General features: G+C 44.6%; 1 protein-coding gene and 1 long non-coding RNA gene across 2 annotated transcripts in view; one reads left to right on the forward strand and one right to left on the reverse strand.

Annotated features, from left to right (window-relative positions):
* The window catches only part of LOC118359149 (leucine-rich repeat-containing protein 7-like), a 225930-nt gene that overhangs the window by 41640 nt on the left and 159581 nt on the right, over positions 1–24709 (forward strand). The gene's annotated exons all lie outside the window — the stretch shown is intronic.
* On the reverse strand, positions 5600–21308 carry LOC127912025 (uncharacterized). Its single transcript, XR_008080165.1, has 3 exons — positions 21234–21308; positions 13082–13179; positions 5600–5767 (listed from the first exon to the last, which is right to left on the reverse strand). It is a non-coding gene; the product is annotated as an uncharacterized LOC127912025 (long non-coding RNA).

The following is a 24709-nucleotide window of genomic DNA, read 5'->3' on the forward strand; positions in this document are numbered from 1 at the left end:
GGCCCCGTTGCCCAGTGCTGTAGACTTAATGGCCCCATTGCCCAGTTCTGTAGACTTACTGGCCCAGTTGCCCAGTGCTGTAGACTTACTGGCCCTGTTGCCCAGTGCTGTAGACTTACTGGCCCTGTTGCCCAGTGCTGTAGACTTACTGGCCCTGTTGCCCAGTGCTGTAGACTTACTGGCCCAGTTGCCCAGTGTTGTAGACTTACTGGCCCTGTTGCCCAGTACTGTAGAATTACTGGCCCCATTTCCCAGTACTGTAGACTTACTGGCCCCATTGCCCAGTACTGTAGGAATGTAATTTCTGTAAATTTCATCTATTCAGTTCTGTACCTGTCTATTCATCTTATGTACAGTATTATGTCATTTTATGTTGTTTTTATGTAGTTGTCTATTAATGTTCTGTATTATGTCATGCTTTATGTTTAGTGTGGACCCCAGGAAGAGTAGATGCTGCTCTGGCTGTAGCTAATGGGGATCCTAATAAAATGCTAAAATACTAAATACTGTAGACTTACTAGGCCTGGGAGGCTCTTCTGATGTCATCTGAGTGCAGCTGGGTCCTCTACTAAAGTGATGATCGAGGTCTAGTGAAAGGCTGAATGATGTAATGGACTCACTGATGTGTTCTACAGCCAGGATATGGGTCCAATAATAGAGTCATTTAACTTCTGGCCTCCACTTCCAGGGAGAGTTTGGCAACAGCTGGATACAATAGTGCAGAGATGATGATCCGTGGACAGATACAGGAGAGGAAGGCCTTTCTGAACATGGCAGATTGGAATGTTGACTCACTCATTCTGTCAAAACATTAAATGTCTGTAATTCCAATGTCATTTTTTATAATTGGCTTGTCTTAAATGCCACTCTTTATGGCCAAATGCCAAACACACATCTCCTTGTTGCATTGTTGGGTTGGTAAAAGAGAAGAGTCATTATGAGAAGAGAGTTAGTGGTGCCATTGGGCAGTATGAGGATTAGGCTTCTTCACGCTCCAGGTGTTAAGAACAGGAGCAGATAGAATTTGGAGCGGAACTAATTCTTGCTGTAGCGAGAGAAAAAAAGAAGAGAAAAAATGTAGCGGTCATTGCTGCGGAATATCAGATGTCGTTTTGTATTCCGTTGTGTTTTTGTATCTTTGAGTTATGATGCAAGTGTTGATCTTGATATGTGAGATGAATAATAAGCAGGGGTCTTGATATGAGATAGATAATAAACAGTAGTAATGCATTGCAATTATTCTACTGAAGTGCCCTTCTCAAATTGTCTTTACATTGTTTACGGTACACAAATCAGTCAAGTCAGTGGTGTCTGATTCTGTATTACTCAATGAAGTAACATTCCTGACTTTCCTGGTGAAGTAAATCAAATAAGTATTATAGCCAGATCTATCTTTATTAAAATAAGACCTGTTTGTTTGTGATTAGAACCTGGAAATTAGGATGGGGTTAATAAATGATCCTGTAAATGTAATTCATTCAGGCTTTACTGACCATTCAGACTGTGCAGCAGAAAGACGACAGCAGAGTGAATAGTAAATGTGATCCACTTTGGAGAAGGGAGCTGAGACGTCTCAGGAACACTTCTCGCTCTCAGCCATTTGACCAGGTGTTCTCATTAGCACCTTCTTCCCGGCCCCCAGGGAGGGAGGAGGGTGGCACATTTAGTGTCATCTCGCTCTGCTGCCATTAAACTATAAGAACATTTAGCCCTCCAACACGACATTTCTGCCCTATTTTTTATTCATTAGAATACAGGGCCATTCAATGTAATCTGCTCAGACGGTTATGAACTGAATAACAATCCTCAATGAATAACACTAACCACATTATCTGAATAGGGCTATATATTTACTCTGGTAATTGCTGGATGATTTAATGATTACTTGACATATCACTATTGTTTGATGAGACTGGTTATAAACATGACAACTAATGGAATCCCAAAAACATTCCTTAACCCAGGACTCTTCAACTAATGACTTTTCGGGAGAATCAGTAAAAATGAGCAATTCTGTATAAATCTGGTAGATTTATTGATGGGACAAACAAACAATACTGTTACATTTCAGCATGAATCGCAGCAATGATGAAGGACATTTTTTTGGGGGGGGGATTTTCAAGTACCTCAGTCAAGCACCTGATTGGCTTTTTTGTTTAAGCTGGGCTGAAGTGTGTTTGGCCTATATCAATCCTCACCTCTCCACCTGATAACTGATGTGTGATGAGTGTTCTGGCAGAAAAAAGGTCGCTGTTCATTTCCCAGGGTGGTGCTACACATTTGTGGTGGATGAGGTGAGTTTCTCCCTGCTATGTAAGGCGCTTTGATTACCTCAGTTGGTAGAAAATAACTATATAAATCCAATCAATTAAAACACTTTTTCCATTGTACAACTAATGGAATGTCATGAATATGGAACCACCAAAACTCTTGGAACCACCAAAATATGGAACCACCAAAACTTTTCCTAGAGCTGACCGTCCTGCCAAACTGAGCAGTCGGGAGAGAAGGGCCTTGGTCAGGGAGGTGACCAAGAACCCGGTGGTCACTCTGACAGAGCTCTAGAGTTCTCTGTGGAAATTGGAGAACCTTCCAGAAGGACAACCATCTCTGCAGCACTCCACCAATCAGGCCTTTATGGTGGCTAGATGGAAGACACTCCTTAGTAAAAGGCACATGACAGCCCGCTTGGAGTTTGCCAAAAGACACCTAGATTCAACTCTTTGGCCTGAATGCCAAGTGTCACATCTGGAGGAAACCTGGCACCATCCCTACAGTGAAGCATGGTGGTGGCAGCATCATGCTTTGGGGATGTTTTTCAACGGCAGGGACTGGGAGACTAGTCAGGATCGAGGCAAAGATGTATGGAGCAAAGTACAGAGAGATCCTTGACGAAAACCTGCTCCAGACCGCTCAGGACCTCAGACTGGGGCGAACATTCACCTTCCAACAGGACAACAACCCGAAGCACCCAGCGAAGACAACGCAGGAGTGGCTTCGGGACAAGTCTCTGAATGTCCTTGAGTGGCCCAGCCAGACCCCGGACTTGAACCCGATCAAACATTTCTGGAGAGACCTGAAAATAGCTGTGCAGCAATGCTCCCCATCCAACCTGACAGAGCTTGAGATGATCTGCAGAAAAGAATGGGAGAAACTCCCCAAATGCAGGTGTGACAAGCTTGTAGTGTCATACCCAAGAAATCTCGAGGCTGTAATCGCTGCCAAAGGTACTTCAACAAAGTACTGAGTAAAGGCTCTGAATACTTACAGTGTGTAAATCAATTTTAGAATAAGGCTGTAACGTAACAAAATTGGGAAACAGTCAAGGGGTCTGTATACTTTCCGAAGGCACTGTATGTCAATCATCTGCAGCAGGGCCGGCCCACCCATTAGGCACGTTTAGGCATCCGCCTACAGTGGCAGATTTCTGTGGAAAGGGTTCTACATTAAAACCAAAAGGGTTCTACCTGAAACTAAAAGGGTTCTACCTGAATCCAAAAGGGTTTTTACCTGGAACCAGAAACAGTTATTCAAAGGGTTCTCCTATAGATATAAACTTTTTTTCAAAGTGTGTACTGTAAAAAGTAATCTTCATCACCATTTTTCTTTAAAAAAAAGCAACTAGCTCATACAGTATACACACTTTGCGTCCTTCTCCACCACAGAGGTCAGGGACATATTTCAAGGACTTTCCAGAGGGCCCGCAACTCATCATCCTCCTGAGATTTCTGGCTTTTCAAGACACTTACTGTAAGCATTAAAAAAATACAAGGATCCCTGGTCAAGAAATACTTCACATCCATATTGGGAGTGCATGTTTCAAGAATTAGATTAGTTTACAAAATCTCTCTCACAAACGCGCACGCGCACACACACACACGCACACACACGCACACACACGCACACACACACACACACACACACACACACACACACACACACACACACACACACACACACACACACACACACACACACACACACACACACACACACACACACACACACACACACACACACACACACACACACACACACACAAATGAGAAAGAAAGCCTGTTCCCCTAGGACTGTGTGTGATGGCAGCCTTCTCTAGCATAATGACAACATGCCCCTTAGACCCAAAGCTTTAATTCTTTGGTTGAGGTGCCTAGTGGGTTGGATGGAGATGAACACGTGTCGGAATGCGCACTCTGAACAGACAATGACATGGACATGGCCAGGGACGGAGGGAGCGGGACAGTCCCCTCCCTGCACATAAGGATTCCATACAGGGAAAACGATGGGGACTGGAATCGATCACATTGTCAGGAGCATGTATAAGTAATATACATGTGGGAACTGCGGCCTTGTTTAAGAGAAGTCAAATCTATTATTCACCACATCAATGTCGACCACTGTACATGCCACCAGCGGCGTTTGACACACTCAGAATGTATTTGAGGAAAATGGGTTCTGGTCATAAGTCCAGCAGTACAGAAAAGCGTTGTGATGCAAATGTAATTTGAAGATATGGAAAACAAAATGAGACTAGTGTAGGAAAACGTGTAGGATTATTGAATAGACCATTCTGGGTTTCCAGCTTATATTTAAATGATATAAATGAACACGAATAGGTGACAGTGTGTTTAAAAGAGAGTTAGACAATGTATAGTGAGCACATGCAGGTGTTGTTATCACGGTGTATGTGCATAGGCGCCTGAGTAATGGAGCAAACGGAGCAGCTGCATCCACACTTTCAAAATAGTGATGCAAAGGTGAGGGATGCAAATGTGAGCACACACACACATTTACTTTCATTAACTAAACAGATATCAACTTGTTAAAACGTTAGCTAGCTAGCTACAAAAAGTAAACATTTTATCTTACCATGCCCATGGAGGATTAGCCAGCTAGCAAAACTTTCTTTGACGTCGCTTTACAAAAGTAAAACAAAAATACAGAGAACATTTTATGTATAATGTTATATGCTCTTGAATTTTTTTTTGCTTTCATTCAGCTACAAGTGCATTAGTGAGGTCGGGCACTGATGTTGGGTGATTAGGCCTGACTTGCAATCAGCGTTCCAGTTCATCCCAAAGCTGTTCGATGGTGTCATAAAAAGATCTGGTTGTGATCATGTTATAAGACATCCGAAACAGATTTCAACCAGTAAAATAGGTCTTTATCACGTTATATGCACACTGTGATATCAAATAAATATTTGCTTCAATGTGAATATGAATGAAAATGTTAACAAACACACCATATCCTAAAAACAGGAAAGGTAAAAGTAAAATTTATCATTTCCTATGGAATAAAATGAGGCTAGGCTACTCATGGCTGCTGTCCTGAAGTTTCACTCATTGGGCTAAATTGTCTTGATAATTAGCGATATCAAGTTTGTAGGCCTATTTGTCAATTTCTGAGCTGATCACGGCGAACAAACGGCATTTTCCAAGATAACACGATGCCTGATACACTTGGTTATGCCTATAGCTGACATAGGCAGCACGTGTAGCGGGGTGCGTAATTGGCGGCACAGAAGTCAGGCGCAGGAGAGCAGAACTTGGTAATAACTGGAGATTTATTAAGCAAAACCAACAGAATCCAACACCTCCCCTCCGGACCGTACCCCTCCCACTCCACGAGGTACTGAAGGCCCCTCGTCTGACGCCTCGAATTCAGTATGGAGCGGACGGAGTACGCCGGGGCCACCTCGATGTCCAGAGGGGGCGGAGGAACCTCCCGTACCTCAGACTCCTGGAGCAGGCCAACCACCACCGGCCTGAGGAGAAACACATGGAACGAGGGGTTAATACGGTAATTGGAGGGAAGCTGTAACCTATAACAAACCTCGTTCACTCTCCTCAGGACTTTAAATGGCCCCACAAACCGCGGGCCCAGCTTCTGGCAGGGCAGGCGGAGGGGCAGGTTTCGGCGTCCCATGTCTCCTCCACGCGCCTGAACCAGTCGTCCACCGCAGGAGCCTCGGTCTGACTCTGATGCCAAGGCGCCAGAACCGGCTAGTATCCCAGTACGCACTGGAAGGGTGAGAGGTTAGTGGAGGAGTGGAGGAGCGAGTTCTGAGCCATCTCGGCCCAGGGCACGAACGCTGCCCACTCCCCTGGCCGGTCCTGGCAATACGACCGCAGAAACCTACCCACATCCTGGTTCACTCTTTCCACCTGCCCATTACTCTCGGGGTGAAACCCAGAGGTCAGGCTGACCGAGACCCCCAAACGTTCCATGAACGCCTTCCACACCCTGGACGTGAACTGGGGACCCCGATCAGAAACAATATCCTCAGGCATCCCGTAATGCCAGAAGACGTGAGTAAACAGGGCCTCCGCCGTCTGTAGGGCCGTAGGGAGACCGGGCAAAGGGAGGAGACGACAGGACTTAGAAAACCGATCCACAACGACCAGGATCGTGGTGTTGCCCTGTGACGGTGGCAGATCGGTCAAGAAGTCAACCGACAGGTGTGACCAAGGCCGCTGTGGAACGGGAAGGGGATATAACTTCCCTCTGGGCAGGTGCCTAGGAGCCTTGCACTGAGCGCACACTGAGCAGGAGGACACATAAACCCTCACGTCCTTGGCTAAAGTGGGCCACCAGTACTTCCCACTAAGACATCGCACCGTCCTCCCGATCCCCGGGTGACCAGAGGAGGGGGATGTGTGAGCCCACCAAATTAACCTGTCTCTAACCTCCAGCGGAACATACACCCGTCCCGCTGGACACTGTGGTGGAGTGGGCTCAACACGTGATGCTCGCTCAATGTCTGCGTCCACCTCCCACCTTACAGGTGCCACTAGACAAGAAGCCGGGAGGATGGGCGCAGGATCAATGGCCCGCTCCTCCGTATCATATAGTCGGGACAGTGCGTCTGCCTTAGTGTTCTGGGAGCCTGGTCTATAGGAGATGGTAAACCTAAATCGGGTGAAAAACATGGCCTACCTTGCCTGACGAGAGTTCAGTCTCCTCTCTGCCCGAATGTACTCTAGATTACGGTGGTCAGTCCAGATGAGGAAAGGGTGTTGGGCCCCCTCAAGCCAATGTCTCCACACCTTCAGGCCTCTGACAACAGCTAGCAGCTCCCGATCCCCCACGTCATAGTTTCGCTCCGCCGGGCTGAGCTTCCGAGAAAAGAAAGCACAGGGGCGGAGCTTCGGTGGCGCACCTCCAGTGCGCCTCCACAGTCCAGAGCTTCCGGTGACAGTTCCCAGTCCAGAGCTTCCGGCGCCGTTTCACAGTCCAGAGCTTCTGCCGCCGTTTCACAGTCCGGAACCTCCAACGACGGTCTACAGTCCAGAACCTCCTGAGACGGTCTACAGTCCAGGACCTGCTGAGACGGTCTGCAGTCTGGAGCCTCCAGCGACGGTCTGCGGTTCAGAGCCTTCAGCAGGGATTCTTAGTCCAGAGCCTCCTGCAACGATCTACAGTCCGGTTCCACCGGCGACGATCCACGGTCCGGAGCTTCCGGCAATGCGCCCCGCACCGGAGCCACCCTCGATGCCCTGTGTCATCCATGATAGATGCCCACCCGAACCCCCCCCTAATTGAGTCAGGTTTTGCTGTCGGAGTCCGCACCTTTGTAAGCTGACCATTGTAAGCTGTTTATTCTCTGTGTTGGTTGGGGTGTGATAGTGTCTTGGGTGGGTCATCTAGGTGAAATGTATGTCTATGGTGGCCTGATATGGTTCCCAATCAGAGGCAGCTGTTTATTGTTGTCTCTGATTGGGGATCGTATTTAGGTAGCCATTTCCCCATTGTTATTTTTGGGATCTTGTCTACATTTATTTGTACACACCAGTAGCTTCACGTTTCGTTTGTGCTTTATTGTTTTGTTTTGGTGAGTTTCAGTTTATTAAAATATGTGGAACTCTACCTACGCTGCGCCTTGGTCTACTCATTATAACGAACGTGACAGCCACCCTCTCTGCCTATTGGGTACTTAGCTTATTGAAACCTGTCTCAAAATACAACTGTGCCTCCTTAACACAAAAAACACTATTTTGCTGACTCACTTTCCAAAGATGTCTATAAATGCACACGTTTTGTGCTCTTGTATGAAGCAATCACTCCTCTATTGCTGACTACAAATTATCTATAACTGTGTTAATAACTCACTAACTAGCAAAGGATATGAACAAAATGTGCACACATGGCTATATGCAGCTCTTGCTTTGATCTCAAAACAAGTACATCTACCACAGCTGTAAACAGTCCAGTTCAAAGTAAATGGCACAGAATCATATATAGCAATGGTTTATTTGGATTTCGGCCTACTGCTGCTCTGATGGTTAGGCCACACTTTTGTAGAGTACCTGCAGAGTCCGTCGGGAGCAATAGAATCCTACTCTGATGCGTTCTGCCTACTACAAAATCTCTTGCATAGTTAGTTTTGTTTCACTATGTTGCATTGAAAGTTGCTAATATTGCATTGATTCGATCACAATTGGCACAGTAAAAAGGAAATGATGATAGTGATAACTAACAGGGAAAACTCTAGAAAGTTGAGTGAAGTTCAATCTCATGCTTCTCTTTGTGGGCTGATATTTCATCTGCTCTGCACAGAAGTCCCGGGGAGCTTCACTGCAGTCTCTCCGGCTACTGCAGCTTAGAGGGAATATTGCTCAGGACACATTATCTTCACACATATTTTAGATGCTGACACTGACAGATGCAATTCAATAATCAGCTAGGCCTATTGCCACGTGTCCTGCCCAAATTGCGGGCTACAAAACCAGGCATAGGTCTGCTCTTGTGATTTGAAACAATCCACAGCATTTTTTAAAATAAGATAATGGACCTCTGTCTGTTGTCTGGTGAAGTATTTTGAACGATTTAATTTATTTCAGTAAAGACAGGAGTAATTATATAATTATGGCAAATTTATTTAAATTGACTTCAGAAGACGCCTATGGTAGCTGATATTGAGAGCTTGAATAGCCAAAATGATTTGTCTTAAGTCTTTGTCAGGTATTAGGAGTATAAAGCCAATGCTACTGCCTGTTTTACAAATCACAATGATAGGCATTCATAAAAGTGCATTGCGGCACTGTATAGCCTAGGTTACTATTCTACTTTGCGGGGGTAGGAGGTGGGCGGTATTTGTTTTTGTCTAGCCCAGGGCAGCATATCAGCCAAGACCGGGCCTGATCTGCAGGGCGGGCTCTCACTGTCACACTGTCATTGTGAGCCTTCCTCCACTCTACTGTGTGTGAGAGAGAGAGATGGGAAGTGAAAGAGAGAGAGAGATTGACAGAGACAGAGACCAAGGAGACATAATGATAGGATCCCATATGTTACTAGCTGACAAGACCCAGCATAACTGGATACAGGCATGTTCAGTTTTAATTACTAGTGGAGTTTCATCCCTGGCTGGATTTGATTTGAAGGAGAGCTGTGGTTCTGATTGAAGAGCCTTACAGATTCAGGATCACTTGACCAGTTCTATCAGCGTAATCAGGAGATTAACCGCTACATCCCATCCCTGGAAAGAGAAATGGCTCTAAGATGACTTCTTGGCCCCAAGCCGACCTTTCCCCCAGAGAGCCGATTATCGTCCATTCCTATAAATTATATAATTCTTTCTATATGTTTTCCAACCCGAAGCCCAGTCACTACCTAAATCTAATACAATTGTATTTGTCACATGCTTCGTGAACAACAGGTGTGGACTAACAGTGAAATGCTTACTTACGGACCCTTCTCAACAATGCAGAGAGAAAGAAAATGGAGAAATAATAGAAAAGTAAAACACGTAAAAATAATAATAATAACTTGGAATAATCTGACAGATAGTAAACAGTAGCAGCAGAGTATGAAAAGTTAGTGCAAAAAGGGTCAATGCAGATAGTTTAACAGCTAACAAAATAGCTACCCAGACCAACAATTGCCTTGGGGGTATAAGCTGTTCGGGATCCTGTTGGTTCCAGACTTGGTGCATTAGTACAGATTGCCGTGCTGTAGCAGAGAAAACAGTCTATGGCTTGGGTGGCTGGAGTCTTTGACAATTTTTAGGGCCTTCCTCTGACAATTCCTGGTATAGAGGTCCAGGATGGTAGGGAGCTCTGCCCCAGTGATGTACTGGGCCTTATGCACTACCCTCTGTAGCGCCTTGTGGTCGGATGCCAAGCAGTTGCCATACCAAGCAGTGGTGCAGCCAATCAAGATGCTCTCAATGGTTCAGCTGTATAACTTTTTGAAAATATTAGGGCCCATGCCAAACCTTTTCAGCCTCCGGAGGGGGAAGGGGCGTTGTCATTCCCTCTTCACAACTGTGTTGGTGTGTTTGGACCATGATAGATCCTTAGTGATGTGGACACCACTTCATGAATGTGTGTGTTGAGCCCTCCATTTCCTGTAGTACACAATCACCTCCTTTTTCTTGTTGACGTTGAGGGAGAGAATGTTGTCCTGGCACCACACTGCCAGGTCTTTGATCTGCTCCCCATAGGCTGCCTCATTGTCTTCTTTGATCAGGCCTACCACTGTTGTTTAGTCCCTAGGTCCTTAGCTTAGTGATGAGCTTGGAGAGCACTATGGTGTTGTACACTGAGCTGTAGTCAATGAACAGGATTCTCACATAGGTGTTTCTTTGTCCAAGTGGAAAGGGCAGTGTGGAGTGCAAAAGAGTTTGCGTCACCTGTGGATCTGTTGAGGCAAATTGGAGTGGGTCCAGGGTGTCTGGGATATGGTGTTTATGTGAGCCATGACCAGCCTTTCAAAGCAGTTCATGGCTACAGATACGAGTGCTACAGGGCAATAGTCATTTAGACAGGTTACTTTGGCGTTCTTGGGCGGAAGGACTATGGTGGTTTGCTTGAAATATGAATGTATTCAAGACTGGGTCAGGGTGAGTTTGAAAATGTCAGTGAAGACATTTACCATCTGGTCAGCGCATGCTCTGAGTAAGCTTCCTGGTAATCCGTTTGGCCCTGTGGCATTGTGAATATTAACCTGTTTCAAGGTATTACTCACATCGGCTACTGAGAGCATGATCACACAGTCGTCCAGAACAGCTGGTGCTTTCACACATGGTTCAATGTTGCTTGACTCGATGCAAGCATAGAAGGCATTTAGCTCGCTTGCGGCTGGGTTTCCCTTTGTAATCCGTGATAGTTTGCAAGCCCTGCCACATCCGACGAGCATCAGTTGGGTGTGGTAGGAATCGATCTTAGTCTTTTATCGACGCTTTTCCTGTTTGATGGTTCGTCGGAGGGTGTAGGGGGATTTCTTATAAGCGTCCGGGTTAGTGTCCCGCTCCTTGAAATCGGCAGCTCTAGCCTTTAACTCAGTGCAGATGTTTCCTGTATTCCATTGTTTCTGGTTAGGATATGTGCATAGGGTCACTGTGTGGACAACGTCATTGATGCACTTATTAATGAAGCCGGTGACTGATGTGGTAAACTCCTCAAGGCCATTGGACGAGTCTGTGTTAGCAAAACAGTCCTGTAACTTAGCATCCGCTTCATTGGACCACTTCCATATTGAGCTCGTCATTGGTACTTCCTGTTTGAGCATTTTGGCCGTATACAGCTCATTGAGTGCGGTCTTAGTGCCGGCATCGGTCTGTGGTGCTAAATAGAAAGCTAAGAAAAATATAGATGAAAACTATCTTGAGATATTCCAACTCCGGTGAGCACACCATCCCCATTGAGCTTACCCGATGCTGCCATTCTGTCCTGCAGATGCATAGAACAAACAACTAGTTGTATATTATCCATGTCCTTGTTCAGCCAAGTTTCCGGGAAACATAGGATATTACAGTTTTTCAGGTCCCTTTTGATCGGATAGCCTCGAATGGAACTCATCTAGTTTGTTCTCCAGTTTTTGTACATTCGTCAATAGAACATAAGAGGCGGTTTATTTCCTCACTGACTGCAATTATATCATGGTGTCCACACGTCAACCTCTATATTGCCATCTCTTTCTCTTCCAAGTGTCAGGGATTAGAGCCTGGTCCGGAGTGATCAGTATGTCCTGCGCTGTCGAAGTAGAAATCTTCATCCAAAGCAAGGTTAGTGGTCACTGTTTTGATGTCTAGAGGCTTTTTTTGGTCATAGTTCTGATGTCCAGAAGCTCTTTCGGTCATAGGAAACTTTATGTAAAAACAAAAGTCACGATCAGTGCAAAGAAAACACACAAAATAGTAGAATTGGTCAGGAGCCCGCAAAACGTGCGCTATACATTCCAGCAGCATTCTTCATAAACACATCCTGTTGTTAGAGTAATATATTCACATATCTATTGTGATAGTCACAGCCTATCATGACCTTGGCTAGTGTTATGCTGTTGAGTGGTCATGCTGCGAGAGGCAATGTTTTGCTTTCGTGCTGTGATGGTCAGCATAGTCAACCAGCCGGGAATACTATGACATTTAAATAATGCCAGTCAGGGTTAATTTCCTTCTTCTTCTTCTTTAAAAACCCCTTTCATGCCACAAAGCTGACATTAGGAAAAAGCCTCTATCTCTCATGTTAAACCTCAGAGTTGATACATTTGATACGAAGGCAAAAATGTATACACAATGCATAAAGCATGATACAAAAAAATGTATACACAATGCATAAAGCATGATACAATATACACAAACAGAATACCGGAATACATGTATACCAGTATGTGATTTGGGTCATGGTTTGAGGTCTTAAGTCATAAAATCAATGTGAAAACCCATAAAAGATGTCTCTCTGGTACACAATCATGAGATCAATATTTCACAAGATGTTCTTATTCCCGCTAAATTGTCATGGTGAATCATCACTTCTGCCCCATACAGCTCCTCCATACAACAACCTAAGGTCACTGAACAGTGATGAGAACACTGGGAATGATGTGACTTCCCATTTACAATTTCCACCCAACGAGAGAAAAAATAATGATAATTAATTATGTAATGTGGCCAGGCAGAAAGAAAGGCTGTTGGCGGGGTCCATGATGCTGCATGCAGTTGAATCGTGCTAATAGGAACAGCCCTAGCAAACATTCCCCAACTGTCTCCTATTTAGATCAGTGGGACTGGTCTCCATAGCAACAGCAGCAGATGGACCATAGCTACACAGCAGCAGAGAGCGAGAGCAGCAGAGAGTACCTGGAGTCCTCGTAGAGCGAGGGGATGTGTTCACTGCTGCTGCTTTTTATACCTCTTCTCCACCACCACCCACACTGGAGGCAGGCATGCCACTCTCACTGTAACACAGAGAACAGGGACACTATTTTATTCATCTTTGTCTTCACTCTTCATGTGAATTTTAGGAGATATACAGTATATTGCACTCTTAGCACAGTCTTCCACTTGCTGTGGTGTTGGAGGTTATTTTTGTGCTTAAGATTAAGGAAGCTGACAGCTGCCATACTGTACTTTATGCTGTAGAATAACACAACAAGGGGAAATTCTTAAAGCTATGCTCTGGACTGGCATCTGGATTTGGTCTGCTGTGGTGAATACATTTAGCGTGTAGTTCGTTTGATATTCACACAAGAAAAACTGGGTCATCATGGCAGTAATCTGTTTCTTGTCTGTTCATTTACAGGTCAATAACTCTCTGTGCTTTGAAGTAATGAGAACTTGAGACCTGAACAGAATAGCACTGAAAATGATGGTATCCAGGCTCATAGACGCCCACTATGGGAACAGACTGACTGTGTGTATCTGTGCCCCCCCCCCCACCTCCTCAGTGATGCTGAAAGACAGAGATATTGTATATAACGACGAGATGGTCTTGTCTCCGCCCTAACAATGGTAGTCGTTGTCCCAAAGGCAGGAAAACAATGGTAAATACTGGATGTATTCTTTTACCTACTGAGAATTGACATGTAGGAAATAAAACAAATTATATTGAAATGAGTAATATAACTGACTAAGCATTCTCTTCATATATGCACTATGCAGAATTATGCACTATGCAGAAATCACTCCGCCATTTCCTGGTTGCTAAAATTCTTATTGTTCACCTAATTTCAGTTTATGTGACAAAACAGGCAAGTATAGTGTAGAGAGTCCTTGTCCCATATACTGTATACTGCTGTGAAATATATTTTTCATAAGCAAAAATATTGTATTTTTGGCCTCCCAAGTGGCTCAGCGGTCTTAGGAACTGCTTAGCAGTGCTTGAGGCGTCCCTACCGACCTGGGTCCAATCCCGGGCTGTGTCGCAGCCGTGCGCAATCGGGAGACCTATGAGGCAGTGCACAATTGGCCCAGCGTCTTCCAGGTTAGGGGAGGGTTGTCCTTGTCCCATTGCGCTCTAGTAACTCCTGTGGCGGGCAGGGCTCATGCACGCTGTCACGGTCGCCAGTTGTACGGTGTTTCCTCTGACACATTGGTGCAACTGGCTTCCGGGTTAAGCGAGCATTGTGTCAAGAAGCAGGGTCGTGTTTCGGAGGACCCATGGCTCTCGAGCTTCGCCTCTCCCGAGTCCGTATAGAAGTTACAGTGATGGGACAAGACTGTAACTACCAATTGGGGAGAAAAAGGGATCAAAGCTTTAAAGAAATATACACACTACCAGTCAAAAGTTTGGACATGAGTCTCATTCAAGTGTTTTTCTTTATTTTTGCTATTTTATACATTGTAAAATAATAGTGAAGACATCAAAACTATGATATAACACATGGAATCATGTAGTAACCAAAAAATTGTTAAACAAATCAAAATAGATTTTAGATTTTAGATTCTTCAAAACAGCAATCCTTTGCCTTGATGACAGCTTTGCACACTGTTGGCATTCTCTCAACCAGCTTCATGAGGAATGATTTTCTGTCTTGAAGCAGTTCCCACATATGCTGTCTTGCATGTGTATTTTAATGAACGTTTGAGTTTTAACGAGTGCTATTAGCATTTAGCGTAGCGCATTTGCATTTCCAGATGTCTAGATGGGACGCCTGCGTGTCGGGTAGGAGCAAGAGGTTAAAGAAGAAGTTACAGGTCTGTGAGAACCAGAAATCTTGCTTGTTTGTAGGTGACCAAATACTTATTTTCCACCATAATTTGCAAATAAATTCATAAAAAATCCTACAATGTGATTTTCTGGATTTTTTTTCTCATTTTGTCTGTCATAGTTGAAGTGTACCTATGATGAAAATTACAGGCCTCTCTCATCTTTTTAAGTGGGAGAACTTGCACAATTGGTTGCTGACTAAATATGTTTTTGCCCCACTGTATGTGAAAAGTTTTAGACTGATCCAATGAACCATTGCATTTCTGTTCAGAATCTGGTCTCAAGACTGCCCAAATTTGCCTAATTTGTTTATTAATAACTTATCATGTTCAAAATTGTACACTCTCCTCCAACAATAGCATGGTATTCTTTCACTGTAATAGCTACTGTAAATTGGACAGTGCAATATCAGATATGTCTATGTCCTGGGAAATGTTCTTGTTACTTACAACCTCATGCTCATCGCATTAGCCTACCTTAGCTTAACTGTCCCGTGGACGGGCCACCGATCCCTTAACACTTTTTTTGGTTACTACATGATTTCATATCTATTATTTCAAAGCTTTGATGTCTTCACTATTATTCTGCAATGTAGAAAATAGTAAAAATAAAGAAAACCCTTGGAATAAGTAGGTATGTCCAAACTTTTGACTGGTAGTGTATATAAATATATGTTTTTGTATGTTCAGCTGTTTGAAGCTGGTGGACAAAACCGAAAGTAAAAGACGCAAAACAAAACTTAAGCATGGGATGCATAGCTGTAGCACACTTACAACAGATCTACCACTTCTTAGACTTGCTTTCAATGAGCATGACAGATCTATAACTCACATTTCTATGTGAATTTGGTCGGGTCACCAAAAAGGTTACAAATTGTGGCTTTCAATTTTCTTCACTTGAAGGTGTTATTGTCACCTCGAATTAAGGACTATCTCACCTTCCTCTCATTGTCTTGACATCTCTCCTGGCTGCATGCCAGAACTGTCCACCTGGTAGTACTGAAGCTGGCATAGCCTGTGATGTACCAGTGAGACCCTTTCCCTATCAGAGCTCTGCCACTCAAGCCTGGTTTAATTATGCCAGTGTGGCATGCTCTGAGGACAGCCTGTGCCCGTTACCATGCTGCTTCTAAAAGGAGGACACCATTTCCAGTACCATGTTCAGTGCATTGGGAAGGTATTCAGACCCCTTGACTTTTTCAAAATGTTTGTTAAGTTAAAGCTTTATTCCAAAATGGATTAAATAAAAATGTTCCCCCAACAATCTACACACAATACCCCATTAGAACAAAGCAAAAAACGTTTTTTAGAAATGTTTGCAAATGTATAAAAACAATTAAAACAGAAATACCATATTTACATAAGTATTCAGACTCGAAATTGAGCTCATGTGCATCCTGTTTCATATTTTAGATGTTTCTACAACTTGATTTGAGTCCACCTGCGGTAAATTCAATTGACTGAACATCATTTGAAAAGGCACACACCTGTCGATGTAAGGCCCTACTGTTTACATTGCATGTAAGAGCATAAACCAAGCCATGAGGTCAACGGAATTGTCCATTGAGCTCCGAGATAGGATTGTGTCGAGGCACAGATCTGGGGAAGAGTACCAAAACATTTATGCAGCATTGAAGGTCCCAAAGAACACAGTGGCCTCCATCATTCTCAAATTAAATACGTTTGGAACCCCCAAGACTCTTTCTAGAGCTGGCCGCCTAGCCAAACTGAGCAATCAGGGGAGACGGGCCTTGCTCCGGGAGATGATCAAGAACTCAATGGTCATTCTGACAGAGCTCCAGAGTTCCTCTGTGGCGATGGAAGAACCTTCTGGAAGGACAACCATTTCTGGAGCATGTACGCCACCAATCAGGCCTTTACGATAGAGTGGCCAGACGGAGGCCACTCCTCAGTAAAAGGCACATGACAGCCTGCTTGTAGTTTGCAAAATGCACCGAAAGGACTCAGACCATGAGAAACAAGATTCTCTGGTCGGATGAAACACTTTTGCCTGAATGCCAAGCGTCACGTCTGGAGGAAACCTGGCACCATCCCTACGTTGAAGCATGGTGGTGGCAGCATCATGCTGTGGGGATGTTTTTCAGAGTCAGTGACTGGGAGACAAGTCAAGATCGAGGGAAAGATGAACGGAGCAAAGTACAGAGAGATTCTTGATTAAAACCGGCTCCCGAGCACTCAGGACCTCAGACTGGGGCAAAGGTTCACCTTCCAACAAGACAAAAACCCTAAACACACAGCCAAGACAATGCAGGAGTTGCTTTGGAACAAGTCTCCGAATGTTCTTGAGTGGCCCAGCCAGAGCCCGGACTTGAACCCGATCGAACATCTCCAGAGAAACCTGAAAATAGCTGTGCAGCGACGTTCCCCATCCAACCTGACAGAGCTTAAGAGGATCTGCAGAGAAGAAAGGGGGAAACGCCCCAAATACAGGTGTGCCAAGCTTGTTGCAGCTTGTAGCAGCTTGTCCTACCCAAGAAGACTCAAGGCTGTAATCCTTGCCAAAATGGGCTTCAAAAAAGTACTGAGTAAAGGGTCTGAATATTTATATAAATGTAATATTTTTTTTAAATATTTTTTTTATACATTTCTACAAACCAGTTTTTGCTTTGCATTATGGGGAATTGTGTGTAGATTGACAAAAAAAATCATTTTAGAATAAACTCTAATGTCAGAGCGACGGTAACTCTGGGGATTTTAACAAAGGAAAGTTGAGGAAAACGCTACCGAAGTGCAATCAACACATTGACTGTAGGACTCGCGCTACTAAAACCCTCAACCACTGCTACTCCAACTTCTAGGATGCCTACAAGGCCCTCCCCCGCCCCCCTTTTGTTAGATCTGATCACGACTCCATTTAGCTCCTCCCTTCCTATAGGTAGAAACTCAAACAGGAAGTACCCGTGCTAAGGACTATTCAACTCTGGTCTGACCAATTGGAATCCATGCTTCAAGATTGTTTTGATCACGCGGACTGGGATATGTTCCGGGTAGCCTCTGAGAAGGACATTGACAAATACAGTGATACGAGTTTATCAGGAACTGTATAGGATATGTTGTACCCACTGTGACAATTAATTCCTACCCTAACCAGAAACCATGGATAGATGGCAGCATTCGCGCAAAACTGAAAGTGCGAACCATTGCATTTAACCATGGCAAGGTGACTGGGAATATGGCCGAATACAAACAGTGTACAAACAGTATAGGGACAAAGTGGAGTCGCAATTCAACGGCTCAGACACAAGACTTATGTGGCATGTTCTACAGACAATCATGAACTACAAAGGGAAAACCAGCCACGTTGTGGACACCAACGTCTTGCTTCCGAACAAGCTAAACACCTTCTTCACCCACTTTGAGGATAACACAGTGCCACCGACACAGCCCGCTACCAAGGACTGTGGGCTATCCTTCTCCATGGCCGACGTGAGTAAGACCTTTAAGCATGTTAACCCTCACAAGGCTGCCGGCCCAGACGGAGCATGCGCAGACCAGCTGGCTGGAGTGTTTATGGATATATTCAATCTCTCCCTATCCCAGTCTGATGTCCCATCTTGCTTCAAGATGTCCTCCATTGTTCCTCTACCCATGAAAGCAAAGGTAACTGAACTAAATGACTATCACCCCATAGCACTCACTCCTGTCATCATGAAGTGCTTTGAGAGGCTAGTTAAGGATCATATAACCTCTACCTTATCTGACACCTTAGACCCACTTCAATTTTCTTTCCGCCCCAATGGTGGTGAAGGTAGGAAACAACACCTCCACTTCGCTGATCCTCAACACAGGAGCCCCACAAGGGTGCGTGCTCAGCCTCCTCCTGTACTTCCTGTTCACCCATGACTGCGGGGCCACGCACGCCTCAAACTCAATCATCAAGTTTGCAAACGACACAACAGTAGTAGGCCTGATTACCAACAATGATGAGACAGCCTACAGAGAGGCGGTGAGGGCCCTGGGAGTGTGGTGTCAGGAAAATAACCTCTCACTCAGTCGGCAAAACAAAGGAGCTGATCGTGGACTTCAGGACACAGCAGAGGGACCACACCTCTATCCACATCGACGGGACCACAGTGGAGAAGGTGGAAAGCTTCAAGTTCCTTGGCGTACACATCACTGACGATCTGAAATGATCCAACCACACAGACGGTGTGGTGAAGAAGGCGCAACAGTGCCTCTTCAACCTCAGGAGGCTGAAGAAATTTGGCTTGGCACCTAAAACCCTGACAAACTTTTACAGATACACAATTGAGAGTATCCTGTCGAGCTGTATTAGCGCCCGGTACGGCAACTTCACCACCCACAACCCAAGGGCTCTCGAGAGGGTGGTGCGATCTGCCCAATGCATCACTGGGGCAAACTAGCTGCCCTCCAGGACACCTACAGCACCCGATGTCACAGGAAGGCCCACAAATCATCAAGGACAGCAACCATCCAAGCCACTGGTTGTTCGTCCAGTTATCATTCAGAAGGCGAGGTCAGAACAGGTGCATCAAAGCTGGGACCGAGAGACTGAAAAATGGCTTCTGTCTCAAGGCCATCAGACTGTTAAATAGCCATCACTCAGCGGCTTCCACCTGGTTACATAACCCTGCACCTTAGAGGCTGCTGCCCCATATACATAGGCTTGAATCATTGGCCACTTTAATAATGGAACACTAGTCACTCTAATAATGTTTACATGTTTTTGTTTACTCATCTCATATGTATTCTGTATTCTATTCCACTGTATTTTAGTCTATGCCACTCCCACATTGCTCATCCTAATATTTATATATTCCTTCTTTTTTTTCTTTACTTTTAGGTTATGTGTCTTGTGTGTATTGTTGTGAATTGTTAGATATTTCTGCGCTGTTGGAGCTAGAAACACAAGCATTTCACTGAATCCGCAATATCATCTGCTAAACATGTGTATGTGACAAATTAAATTAGATTTTGAAAAGGTCAAGGCGTCTGAATACTTTCCGAATGCACTGTATACTAAGCGTTACCAATTCTTATTATTTTGAAAACCTTGGAATAAGTAGGTATGTCCAATGTTATTTGTCTTCTCTTCCGGACAAGCTATCATTGGAGCTTGGCATGGTGGAGCTCTGTGTTTTAGGTCAAAGAGATGACATGCAATGCTTTTGAGGACTTTGTAGCCTGGTAGCCTCTAATCTGTCTGATGTTCCTCAGGCTGCATGTGCATGGCTTCTTGCTGTAAGGCAGCCCCACATCCTGTCATAGGCTGGCTGAGTTATAGTATCAGGCTCTGGGGGCGGACGCATACACAACCCATCCGTGTAGAAAATGACATAAATACTCTGCATACACAAACAGACATCACAAACAGGCAGGCGGATTTGGGTATTAGCGTGAGAGCTTCCGGGTTGACACTCCAGTGTTTAATATAATAACACCGCTGCTCGCACTCTGCTGGTTAATGACATGGAGCTAAACCAACATAGTTCTTATTAGCTTGGCAAATGTTCTATCCTATCATTGATTCCTTCCTTCCCAGAATCGCCCCCTGATTATTCATTTTTTCCATGACACACCCATGTTTTCCACATTACTTTTTTTCTTTGCATGATATTCATTAGGCCATTGCAGGCCATCAGTTAGCTGTATGCCCTCTTCGGTAGTGAACTGTGTCTGCAATGAAGTTCCACTCCTCCAGCCCAAGTGTCACTTCTCTGGGTAATGATCATAAACACAGCACTCAATAGCCTCTGCTCAATGTCTGTTGACCTTGCTGCTGCTTATCAGAGAAATTGTTTTCATTCCTTGTGAAAGAGGAGACAAAGCAGAATAAACTAAATATAACTTGGCATTCCGATTATAAATATTTAATATGACATGTACATTGAGCCTAAAAGATCATAAATGTTGCATGTAAATGGGATGAATCATGCCTAATCATTAAACAATAACAGACGAGTAAGAGTGGGAAGCTTGCCAAAAGGAATTGTTATGGCAGACAGAAAATTAGATTAATTAGAAGACTGTTTCAAACAACAGAGATTAGTGACCACAGCATAACATTTTATTTCCAAATGTAAAACCCCTTGTTTAAGAATGTTGTACACCATCACCTATTTGCCCACAAGGCATCAGGGAGACACAAGGAAACCGTTTTGTTAATGTTTAATGTTTTAGTGAAGAGCCCACGTAACCCTATTGTGCCCTGTTTAATTCCCCTGCCTTAAATAAATCCCCCGCCTACTCTAACTTGTGTAGACCAAGAAGAAGCCTGTACACCATATAAACCGTGGTGATTCTTTGTCATTATTTGTCTTACCTAGAGCATCCGGACAGGCCTAGCTCCTAATCCATCTGTCCTCCACTTCCTCTTCAGCTATTTGATCTGTCTCCACCATTCTCAGCCAGAAAGAATGGGCTAGCTACAGGACATGGTTTCCATGACAACATAGAGCCCATAGGGAAGCCAAGTGGTGAGAATGTGCACGGCTGAGATTTCTTTATTAGAATTGATGTGCAGTACGGGGAAGAAAAATCACAATTGAGAAGAGATTGAGATTTAGCATCATATTATACAAACACACAGACATACATCGGCAATTGACTTCATATGAAAATTGGGGTACAATTATAGATTTCTTTTAAATGATGCAAAAAAAGACATCTACAATTTCCTGCAATTCTACACTGATTCTTCACAGGAGGAATCCATATTTATGAAATTAAATAAGCAACAGCCAACTTTCCAGGACATAGACATGTCTTATATGGGCAGAAGGTTTAATTTCTTGTAAATCTAACTGACGTGTCCAATTTACAGTAAAATAAAATTAAAAGTGTATTTGTCACGTGTGCAGAATAAAACAGGTGTAGAACTTACAGTGAAATGCTTACTTACAAGCACGAACCAACAGTGCAATGTTGAAGTAAAAACGCTTAAAAAAAATGGTTTTAGGTAAAGAAAGGATAGGTAAATAAAAAAAAAATAAAAAATGCAAATAGTTGAGAAGTCTTTTGGTCCGAGACTTGGCGCACCGATACCGCTTGCCATGCGGTAGCAGATAGAACAGTCTATGACTGGGGTGGCTGGAGTCTTTTACCATTTTTAGGGCCTTCCTCTAACACCGCCTGGTATAGAGGTCCTGGATGGCAGGCAGCTTAGTCCCAGTGATGTACTGGGCCGTACGCACTACCCTCTGTAGTACCTTGCCGAGCAGTTGCCATACCAGGCAGTGATGCAACCAGTCAGTATGCTCTCAATGTTGCAGCTGTAGGACCTTTTGAGGATCTGAGAACCCATGCCAAATCTTTTCAGTCTCCTGAGGGGGAATAGGTTTTGTCGTGACCTCTTCACGACTGTCTTGGTGTGTTTGAACCATTCTAGTTTCTTGGTGATGTGGACACCAAGGAACTTGAAGCTCTCAGCCGGCTCCACTACAGCCCCGTCGATGAGAAAGGGGGCGTGCTCTGTCCTCCTATTCCTGTAGTCCACAATCATCTCCTTTGTCTTGTGTCTTGATTACATTTAGGGATAGGTTGTTATTCTGGTACAACCCGGCCAGGTCTTTGACCTCCTCCCTATAGGTTCGTTGTTGTCAGTGATCAGGCCTACCACTGTTGAGTCGTCTGCAAACTTAATGAGGGTGTTGAAGTCGTGCTTGGCCATACAGTCGTGGGTGAACAGGGTGTACAGGAGGGGACTGAGCACACACCCCTGAGGGGCTCTAGTGTTGAGGGTCAGCGTTGCAGACATGTTACTACCTACCCTCACCACCTGGGGGCGGCCCGTCAGGAAGTCCAAGGTCCAGTTGCAGAGGGAGGTGTTTAGTCCCAGGATCCTTAGCTTACTGATGAGCTTTGAGGGCACTATGGTGTTGAATGCTGAGCTGTAGTCAATGAACAGCATTCTCACATAGGTGTTCCTTTTGCCCAGGTGGGAAAGGGCAGTGTGGAGTGCAATAGAGATTACATCATCTGTGGATCTGTTTGAGCAGTATGCAAATTGGAGTGGATCTAGGGTTTCTGGGATAATGGTGTTAATGTGAGCCATTACCAGCCTTTCAAAGCACTTCATGGCTACGGATGTGAGCGCTTCTGGTCTGTAGTAATTTAGGCAGGATACCTTAGTGCTCTTGGGCGCAGGGACTATGGTGGTCTGCTTGAAGCATGTTGGTATTATAGACTCAATCAGGGACATGTTGAAAATGTCAGTGAAGACACCTGCCAGTTGATCAGCACATGCTCGGAGCACACATCCTGGTAATCCGTCTGGCCCAGCAGCCTTGTAAATGTTGACCTGTTTGAAGGTATTGCTCACATTGGCTACGGAGAGTGTGATCACACAGTCGTCCAGAACAGCGAACAGTGATTTAGCTCATCTGGTAGGCTCGTGTCACTGGGCAACTCACGTCTGTGCTTCCCTTTGTAGTCTGTAATAGTCTGCTGGCCCTGCCACATCCAACGAGCATCGGAGCCGGTGTTGTACGATTCAATCTTAGTCCTGTATTGGCGCTTTGCCTGTTTGATGGTTCATTGGAGGGCATAGCAGGATTTCCTATATGCTTCCAGGTTAAGGCAGCTCAGCCCTTTAGCTCAGTGCGAATGTTGCCTGTAATCCATGGCTTCTGGTTGGGGTATATACGTACAGTCACTCTGGGGACGACGTCCTCGATGCACTTATTGATAAAGCCAGCGACTAATGTGGTGTACTCCTCAATGCCATAGGAAGAGTCCTGTAGTTTAGCATCTGCTTCATCTGACCACTTTTTTATAGACCGAGTCACTGGTGCTTCCTGCTTTAATTTCAGCGTGTAAGCAGGAATCAGGAGGATAGAATTATGGTCAGATTTGCCAAATGGAGGGCAATTGACGTCTTGTACGTCTCTGTGTGTGGAGTAAAGGTGATCTAGAATTTTTTCCCTCTGGTTGAGCGTTTGATAGATAGATAGATAGATAGATAGATAGATAGATAGATAGATAGATAGATAGATAGATAGATAGATAGATAGATATAGAAATGAGGTAAAAACTGATTTAAGTTTCCCTGCATTAAAGTCCCAGGCCACTAGGAGCGCCACCTCTGGGTGAGTGGTTTCCTGTTTGCTTATTTCCTTATACAGCTGACTCAGTACATAGTGCCAGCGTCCGTTTGTGGTGACAAATAAACAGCCACAATAAAAATAGATGAAAACTCTCGTGGCAAATAGTGTGGTCTACAGCTTATCATGAGATACACTACTTCGGGCGAGCAAAATCTAGAGACTTCCTTAGATTTCCTGCACCAGATGTTGTTTACAAATATACCCCGACCGCTCCCCATCGTCTTACCGGTGTCACGAGTCCGACCGAGGGTGGCTTCCCTTCCCGGTCTGGTGGCGCTCGGCGGTTGTCGTCATCGGCCTATTAGCCGCCACTGATTGTCTTTCCTCCCCCTCCTTGTCTGTTTATTGGTAGCACCTGTTTGTGATGATTAGTTGGGCTTCTTTAGACAGCCGGCCTGCCTGTTTGTTGTGCGGGATTAATTATTGTAACCTTCGGCTCTGTAGTAGAGGAACGTGTTTGTTCCTGGTCGTGAATTTTCAGTTGTACATTTTTCATTCCCCGTGTTTGGGGCCGTTATTATTGTGAGCACCCTGTTGGTGCATTAAAGAGCACAGCATTGCACTCTATGTCTCCTGCGTCTAACTCCACACCCACGACACCCGGAGCATTACAACCGGAGTGTGCTGTTCAATCTAGCCAGTGCAGTGTATATCCCACTAGCTGAATGTTTTCCATGTCATCATTCAGCCACGA

Source organism: Oncorhynchus keta, chromosome 26 (genome assembly GCF_023373465.1).
Source record: "Oncorhynchus keta strain PuntledgeMale-10-30-2019 chromosome 26, Oket_V2, whole genome shotgun sequence".
Classification (NCBI taxonomy): domain Eukaryota; kingdom Metazoa; phylum Chordata; class Actinopteri; order Salmoniformes; family Salmonidae; genus Oncorhynchus; species Oncorhynchus keta.